This window comes from Schistocerca cancellata, chromosome 1, assembly GCF_023864275.1.
Source record: "Schistocerca cancellata isolate TAMUIC-IGC-003103 chromosome 1, iqSchCanc2.1, whole genome shotgun sequence".
In the NCBI taxonomy this organism is placed as follows: Eukaryota; Metazoa; Arthropoda; class Insecta; order Orthoptera; family Acrididae; genus Schistocerca; species Schistocerca cancellata.
In genome coordinates, this window is record NC_064626.1 from 1,192,695,355 (window position 1) to 1,192,705,361 (window position 10,007).

Sequence of the window (10,007 nt, forward strand, 5' to 3'; positions counted from 1 at the left end):
AAAATGTCTACTATTGCACCATCATGAAAGCCCATTGGATGTAACACTGTGAAAAAAGGAAAATAAGCTGATCTTGCTTAAGCCAAACGTGCAAGATTTTTTTTCAGTTTCTCAACAAGTACACGATTCTAGACAACCTTGCAATGTGTATCCCAAAGCAGTTTACTATCAATGACAATACTTAAAAACTTAACACTGCATCAACAGTCTTCTACTGGCAAATCTCTTAAGCTAAATACAGTTTGTTGAGTTTTACTCTCAATGAGCAAAAATTCAATAGCTAGAACCAGATACATACTGGTGATAGGGTGTCTGTAGTCATAGCATGAACGGTATCAAAGCCTGAATTGACACTGAAAAAGTTGGTATCACTAACCTAGAGAAGGAAGCGAGTTTTTATATAAAATGGCAAACCATTTATCATTAGAATAAATAACAAAGGTACCAGACCTAACCTTCGTGGCACACCATGTTTAACTGCAGCTGTCTGCAATCTCTTGTTCTCAATAACACAGTTTATGCATATTAATTAATAATTCAAAAAGGTTACCTACTTTGTTGTTAATGATAGAATAATAAAATAATTTGTTGAGAAGTGAATCATGCTCTACACAGTCGAAGGTCTTGATCAAGTTGCAAAATATACCCTGATTACAGTTTTTCTCCTTATAAGCACTAAGCACCTTTTTAATCAAACAGTTAATAGAAAGAACAGTACAGTTGCCCTTCCTAAAGTTAAACTGTGCAGCGGAAAGAATGTTATTATGTTCCGAATAATCACAAAACTGATAACAGATTATGGATTCTGAAACTTTAGATAAGACCATTGACAGATACACTGAGCGATAATTGGAGAGGCAATTAACCACCCAATTCTTATAAATGGGTGGAACTGTAGATAATTTTAATACCTAAGGAAACACATCCTCATTTAAACATTTAGTTATTCGAGAACTAAGAGGAAATGCTATACACTCAATCATCTCTTTTCATATATTACTAGAAAGATGGTGTGTAACTACACTATCAGAAAGACTAACATTATTTACGATACTAAAAACAATATCTGGTGTTACCTTAGAGAAAAAATTGTGTTTCAGTACATACCTTACATTATGAGATCAGGTAAATCCTAACAATGCTCCCACATATTTCATTAATAGACGGTATTGAAAAGTTATAAAATTCAACAGCTGAGCCTGCTGCAGCCTATGTTTGTTTACTCTTGGCCACTGAGTTTATTACACTCGATGCTTTCCGGTATTTGTTTTCTGATGATTCCATATTAAACAAGTTATGTTCTTACTTAGCTCGATTTATTGCATGTTTACAATTCTTTTGAGCTCTTAAACATATCAGCTAACCAAAACTGTTTGGTATAATCTATAAAAATCTAAACACATTACAATCTATTTTTCAGACAGGCTAGTTGAAAAATATAGCATGCATTCATGTACCTATGCTCATTTATGTTATATGTGTTGGGATCGACTTTACATTTTCACTGAGGAAAGTTGGGCCCAAAAACATTTAAGAGAGCACAAAAAAATCCGTCAAAGACTATATTAGCAGAACAATGACTATTATTATAAAACAAATATTTCAGTCATAATTCTCAAGTGAAACTATAAAACTAGAAATTTTATCCTGCATTATTGGTCTTGTGATGGGCAACTTACGCTCTTTAAACTCTTTAGACTTCACATTCAGTATTCTTTTTTCTACCCAAACTGAATCTTGATCCAAAAATAAAAAAAAATACATCAGAGCACATTAACATTTGTAAGTACAATGGTCATTCAGAAAGTAAAGAATGTTTTGTTTTGATATGTGACAAAGTCCAACAACCACCATTGCCAACTGATCAATGATCACAGTACTCATCCACTTCAGTTTGGCAGCAACTATGACACAATATAGATAAATTTCTCAGTCTGGAAACATCCCCTACACTGTGGCTAAGCCATGTCTCTGCAATATCCTTTCTTTCAGGAGTGATAGTTCTGCAAAGGTTCGCAGGAGAGCTTCTGTTAAGTTTGGAAGGTAGGAGGCGAGGTACTGGTAGAAGTAAAGCTGTGAGGATGGGGTGTGAGTCGTGCTTAGGTAATTTACCGAAAGTTTTACACCACCATATTTTACCCCTTTCTGTGCCAAAGATAGGTTAAGTAGAGGACAGAGTAAGTCTTTCTTTCTTCTGGTGTTATAATCATGAATGTCACTGTTGTTTTTAAACTAGTCCATGGAGTTGAGAACAAATTTCATTACTGAGTAAATGTAGTAGTGTGAGGCTGTTGTAAGAATTCTTAACCTTTTAAAGAGAACCCTACAAGATGTGCGACTATGAGCCCCACACATTTTTCTGACCACTTTCTTTTGAGCAGTGAATACTTTTTCTAAGTGTTGAGTTACATCAAAATATTATTCAGTAGGACATCAGAGAGTGAAAGCATGCAAAGTATGTTAGCTTACTAATCTCTGTATCCTCAAAATTAGCAATTATTCTGGTTGCAAAAGTTGCTGAACCTAGTCGCTTTAGAAGATCCAAAATATGAATTTTTCAATTACGATTCCCATGATGATGATGATGTTTGGTTTGTGGGGCGCTCAACTGCATGTTCATCAACGCCCAATCATTCTCATCTACATGTACAACTAAAAACTTAGTATGCTCTACGCTGCCTACTGACTTCTGTTGATGTGTTATATTTATTGAAGAAACTGTATTCCTTGTAGTAAAAAACTGGATGCTCTATGTTTTCTCAAAGTTCAGAGCAAGCCCATTTGCAGAAAACAAATCAATTACTTTTCCAAAGACATTATTTGTATTTTTCCTATTAGAGTTTCTTTTACTGGATTAATAGTGTTGCTTCTGTCATTAGTAAACAGTGTCACTTTAGCTTCTTGTTTCAGGTAAGAAGGGAAGTCATTCACATATATCAGGAACAGAAGGGGACCCAAGATTGAACCCTGTGAAACATGTAATGTGATTTCACCCCAGTTAGATAAACTGGGAAACTTCCTTAAATCACTTAAACCATATAAAGAAACTTTTTGGTTCCTGTTCTGTTGATATGAATTTTCCATTTATATCATAGAATTGTAATTTCTGTAACATAATGTCATGGTTCACACAATCAAATGCTTTGGATAGGTCACAGAAAATTCCTATTGGTGACATTTTACTATTAAAGACTCTATTATGTGGGCAGTGAAACTGTATATTTCCATCTCAGTGGAACAGCATTTTCAAAATCCAAAATTTGATTTACTAAGTATCCCATCACTGTTGGGGTGGCTAACCACTCTTGAGTACATTAATTTCGCGACAGTTTTTGAAAATGCTGTGAGCAAGGATATTGGCCAGTAATTATTGACATCTGTGGTGTCCCCTTTTCTGTAGAGTGGCTTGACAATGGCATATTTTAACCTGTCTGGGAAAATATCTTGGGTTAGTGATGCATTAAAGATGTGACTTAGAACATCTGCTGTAACTGCTCCAGGTTGTTTTCATATCTTGTTTGAGATGTCAATGTCACCTATTACAAAAGAACATTTATTTTTCGAAGATTCAATGATTTTCCGTTTTTCACAAGAGGTTGTTAGATAAAAACTAATCTGACTATGGTTTCTCAAAACTGACTATTCCATGTACTGCTTGGCTTTTTCTTTTGAGCTATTTTTAGCAATTTTTTCACCTACACTTAATAAATGGTTGTTAAATACATTAGCTACTTGTTTACTGTTAGTTAATATTATCTCATTCTCTCTAATAGTAATACTACCTACCCCAGTGGTTATTTTTCCTATCTCCATCCTAACAACATTCCATATTGATTTTATTTTACTGCCTGAGTTGTTAATTTCATCTCTAATTTACATATTTTTTTATTTTCTGACAAATTTTGTCAGCATGTTACAATAATTTTTATAGTGTAAAATTACTTCTGGTTCCTTACTAATACTTGCTGCTTAATACAATATTCTTTTCCTTTCTGAAGACACTTCAACACCTGTAGTGATTCAAGGTTTCGTTGAAAACTGTTTGGTGTCACATCTAGTAATTCTTTTGGGCAACAGTGTTGAAAAAGTGACATAAATTTATCAAGAAATATGTTGCATTTATCATTTCCATTTGGCTCATTATAAACATTTCCCCAATTAACATTACTTAAACTTTCTTTCAATTGCTCTATAGATACCAGATTAACCAGCCCTAAGCTTTTACTTAATTTTCTACACTGTACACCCTGCTTGGTTTTGTAAGTTAATCAGTTGTGCATCATGGTCTGATAATCTATTTCTTAAAGGGAAAGCATGTGTTACTTTTACATCCTCTTGCTGCACAAATACATTATCTATTAGAGTGCTACTATCTTGAGCTATACTTGTAGGGAAATTGATTTCTGTTTCTAAGTTATATATCATTAATAACACTTCTAGTTCACTTTTGTTATCGGAATTGCTTAGAAAATTTTAAATTGAAATCACAACAGATTAATAACTTCATCTTTTTGTCTGACAGACAGCATATTAGTGAGTCAAACTTTTCTGTGAATAGCTCCCAATGTCCTAATGGGGACCTGTACATTGTTGCTAATATCAACACTACGCTATCTAGCTGTAGTTTACAAGTACAAACTTCAAAGTGCTGATCGATACGAAATTTGCTTACTTCTACAGTTTTGTACTTATACCCTTGTTTTGTGTAAATGGCAACTCCTCCTTTATCGTTGCTAGATCTGAAAGTGGATGATGCTAAAATATACCCATTTATACTGATACTTTCCATCGCCACATTATGTGGTGTTCAGACAGACAAAGTATATCAATTTCATTCTTATTTGTGAGACCATCTACTTTATTTTTTATTCCCCTGATATTTTGAAGAATTAAATTGATACTACCCTTAGCTTTATCCTACTTACTGTATATGAAGCTTCTTTTATCCTATTTTTCTTGATTATTGAAATTTTCTTGTTTATTGAACTCAGCTCAAACAGGGGAGGAAAATGTACTGAAGGGTGACGTAACATTATTCAGAGTAGATGAAATAAATTCGCAAGCGACCCCAGAGAGCATTTTTTCCCAAGATAATACCGAAAAATGTGAACTGCGTGGATTCCGAAACATTTGTTTGTTCTACATTACATAGACAGAACCTGATAACAAGGTAAAAAATCCGAAAGATACACATGATGCTAGCATGTCGTCAATGTCCGTGTCATCAATGTCTCAAATGCAAGTGATATTAAAAGCTACTTGTGACCTAAATAGAAACATACGCAATTTGTGCACAGGTTTGTGCAATGACTTAACAGAGAAGTCTGGCGATTTTAAAGCAAAGTTATCGTGGACCTGCGCAGACATTTAGTAAAAGAGCTACACACATACTTGTCCACTGATAATAATAGATAAGCTTGATCAGAAGTCTTGTCTGTAAGTCAAGATCAAAAGGAAACAGTGGACAGGCTTAACAATATAACCGAAGTTCAGAATAATTTACAAACCGCGCAGACCTAAATTACAGAAACCGTGAAGGTTGTGCATGGGAACATCACGGTATTTGCAGCCAGTTTACAAGGACTTAACCGGATGAAGTATAAAAACTATCAGGAGAGGTGAAGAATTTGAAACTAGGTGACGAATTCTTAAAAATATACAACGAACGGATGTACAAGGATATGAAGAAACTAAATGAAAGTGCCAAGGTTGGGCTGCTAGATAGTGACACTATGCTTACACAGAATTTCGTGCAAGAGTATAAACCGTACACAGATGTCATGGAAGAACTAATGACACAGAAGGAAAGAAAAATAATTGCTAAAATCGACTCAGATATTAATGCAGCAGAATAGTGAATAAGTAAAGAGCTCGTGAATGGCAGCAGTAGTTCGAAGGAGCCGACCGCAACTAACAATCAAAGCCGAATCGATATTTCAGGAAATGGAAATGTTCATATGCATTAACCTGCAACTGTATCTGACGGAGAAGAATAATTTATAACAATGAATGCCAATGACGGAGCCATTGTATATTGTGTACAGTCGCAAGCATCTGGCGACGGTGCCGCAGCCTCTGAGTGCAGCACCTTGTTTGTCGTTTACTTTAGCCTATGAAGGCTTAATTAGGCACATGCAATTTCCAGTATATTCGACTGAGGGCAAGAAAGCAGACCCTGCCGTATTGATAAGAGTATTCTGGAATGTGCTGCCACATAACTGAATGGAAGCACAAAATATCAGATTCGTAGTAGGCTGTACCCAAGATGACCCTTTGCTTTGGGTTACTGACATGACTGAGCGCTGTCACACGTTCGAACAATCTGCACAAGCGTTTCTTGATAAGTTCTGGTCAATCGCTGTAGAAGACAGGTTGCGTCGTGAGGTGTGTAACTATCATCCCGTTAAAAGTAAACAGGGAGGACTGCGTCGTTACTGGATGAATCCAATCTCATATTTTGACGTCTTAAAGACACTCAAGAGCCGGCTGCAGCGGCATACTAAGGAAAAATCGGTGACAACACCAGAGAACGATCTCGAGTACTTTCTCTCTATTCTCGACTCGCTTGATCTTATTTATGACGAGGGGCAACCTCCAGGTGAGAGCAGGAATTTTCATATTTAATCTACTTTTCTACTGATTTGAATCATTCCTCCTGGCTACATTATGTCAAGGTCCTGACAACTTTAACTTATAATATTCCTCGCTTCTCCTCTTATTTTATCTTATTTCGCTTTTCTCTATTTCTGTTTATCATATATTCCAATAATCATCATTTCTCATCTCACATTACCTATTTCTTCAATGAATATTATTCCGATTCACTCCTTTTTCATTTACTAATTATTTACGACTTTTCCTTATCATTCCCCATCAAAGTTCATCACTACTTCCATAAATCACTTCTCAGTCTTTCATTCATACACACCAGCAATATAATCAAACTTCACAACTGCTCTCCTCCACATACCTATTATGCACCATTAGATCCTTCCTATGTACAATAATTTTTCCTATGCAGTAACAAAATACTCAAAGTTCTGTATTATTTCCTATCGAACTACAAAGCCCTAACAAAATTTTATGTATATTACTACACTGCAGTACATGGCTTGCTTTTTATCAGTGCAGTCCAATTTTCTACATAAAGCTGTTCACTAACATTTAACTTGACATCTTGGGTTGTCGGGTGTTCTGCGGATATCAGCGTCGTACTTGTACAATATTTCGGTCACGTAGCTCGTGACCTTCATCAGGTGCGACCTGAGACTGCTCCTCGAGTGGACCTGGTCCAGTATTTGTGCCTATGGCCTTCCCCTCCACCAACGGCTGCAGGCGCTTCTTCTGTGGTCCGCGCCCATTTCCTGCGACCTGCTGGAGCGTTGCTGCTCCGTTTTCCGTCCGCTGCGGTTCTAGGTGCTCCCTCTGCGGTCCGCGCCCACCAAACCCGCTCCTGGGGGTTTCATCTACGGTCCCCCCCTGCGGGTCCGGGGATTAGAATAGGCCCGAGGTATTCCTGCCTGTCGTAAGAGGCGACTAAAAGGAGTCCATCCCCCTCACGGGGGTAGTTAGCGCCTGCGTCCGGAGACGGACGGTTCCTCGACCTATTATTGTGGTCTTTTTGGTTTTTCCCTTCTCGTTTCTTCCTTCCTTTTGTTGGTTCCTTTCTTTGCTCTTCTCCACCTCACTGTCTTCCTTACTCTTTCCCTTGACTTCTCCTTGCCTTCTCATTGCCTTCTTCTCCTTGCCTTCTCATTGCCTTCTTCTCCTTGCCTTCTCTGGTCTCCGCCTCGGCGTTTGAGACAGTCTGTCCTCTTTCTCCCTCTCTCTTCTTTTTCCTCTTCTTCCTTCCTCCCTGTGCGTGCCTGAAGGCCGACCCACGCGTTCGCACGCGTAGCCTGTGACGGGGTAACGCGTAAGTCCCCGCCCTGGGTAGACATGTAAGGCACGCGCGTACCCCCTGGTAAAGGCCAGGCCCGGGGAGGGGTGATTGCCTGAGCTGACACCTTCTGACCATGCCGATTGGTCCCTCCGTCTGTTTCTCGGGAGGTGTGACCTGAGGTGTAAACATACACCTAAGGCGGGAGTGCCCTCTGAGAGGGTCCCCACAAGGAAGGAGCGCGCCATCGGAGACGCTGGCAATCATGGGGGATTCCTCCGCAATGGATTCTACTCCATCTCTCTCGACTTTGACCCAAAAACGGAAACGTGACCAGCCAACAGTGACAAAAGTACTACCGCCTGCCCCACAGTTCCTCGTAGTTTCTCGATCTGAGGATGGAAAGGATTTTTCCTCTGTCAACCCTTTCGTTATTCAGAAGGGCATAGATGCCATAGCCGGATCTGTCAAATCTTGTACCAGGTTGCGTAACGGTACCTTATTACTAGAAACTGAGAATGCCTTTCAGGCACAAAAACTGCTTCAGGCCACACTCCTGTACACGTTCCCTGTCCGGGTGGAGGCCCACCGAACTTTGAATTCGTCTCGTGGTGTAGTCTATACTAGCTCCCTCGACGGATTGACTGACGAGGAGCTTCAATCTTTCCTCGCTGAGCAGGGCGTGACGGCTGTCCATAGGGTCATGAAAAAGGTCAACAATGACCTTGTACCGACCCGGACACTTTTCTTGACCTTCGATAGTGTTAAGCTGCCATCGCGCATCAAGGCGGGCTACGAGGTTATTTCTGTTCGCCCCTATGTCCCGACACCTACGCGCTGCTACCAGTGTCAGCGTTTCAATCACACTCGACAGTCTTGTTCCAATGCGGCTAAATGTGTCACTTGTGGCAGGGATGCCCATGAGGGTGACTGTCCACCTCCGTCTCCTCGTTGTGTGAACTGTCAGGGTGACCATGCCGCATCCTCCCGCGACTGTCCTGTCTATAAGGAAGAACGCTGTATCCAAGAAATTCGGGTCAAAGAGAAAGTGTCCACCTCGGCTGTTCGCAAGCTATTGGCTAGTAGGAAGCCCACGCTGCTCCCAGCGGGGAAATACAGTACTGTCCTCGCCTCTCCTCGGACTACCCGGGAGGTAGCAACCCAGACATGCGATCTGACCTTCAGCACCACGGTCGTCCGTTCGGCCAGTGCTAAGATCGCGCGGTCGACGTCTCCTCTTCCTCCCATCACCCCACAGACACCAGCCCCTTCCTCAGCTTCTGCTAAGACGAAGACCCCGAAGTCAGATGCACGGGCCTTCAAGAAGGAACCATCCCGTGCAGACTTCCTCCATACCTCGACCTCTCAGCCTTCGACCGGTACTTCCACCAAACGTCCTTCCAAAAAGGCGCATAGGAAGCACAGTTCTCCTTCTCCGCCACGGCGCATTTCTTCTCCTGCGCCACCCAGCGGTTGCCGCCCCAGGCCGTCATCCGTTTCGCCTGGCCGCACCGCTGGTAGCCGTACATCTGGCCGTTCACCGGCGGAGGAAGCTCCCCCTCCCGGCCATCCTCCCGAGATTGCCGATGACCCTATAGACCCAATGGACGATGACTGTCCGCCTACTGATAGCGGCGGCAGTGCTCGCTCGAAGCCAGGCCCTAAGCGGCTTTCGAGGTGACGCCTTCTATCATCTTCCTTTTCTTACGATGGCACTTATTCACTGGAATATTCGCAGCATTCGCTCCAACCGAGAGGACTTGAAGTTGCTGCTCCGCTTGCACCGTCCGCTCGTCGTAGCCCTCCAGGAAACGAAGCTACGCCCATGCGATCAAATTGCCTTGGCACACTACACCTCTGTGCGTTTTGACCTACCCCCTGTGGTAGGTATCCCAGCTCATGGAGGGGTTATGTTGCTGGTCCGGGATGATATTTACTACGATCCCATCACGTTGCACACCGGCCTGCAGGCAGTTGCCATCCGCATTACTCTCCCCACTTTTACGTTTTCCTTTTGTACCGTTTACACTCCATCGTCATCTGCCGTTACCAGGGCAGACGTGATGCAACTTATTGCTCAGCTACCTGCACCATTTTTGTTAACTGGAGACTTCAATGCCCACCATCC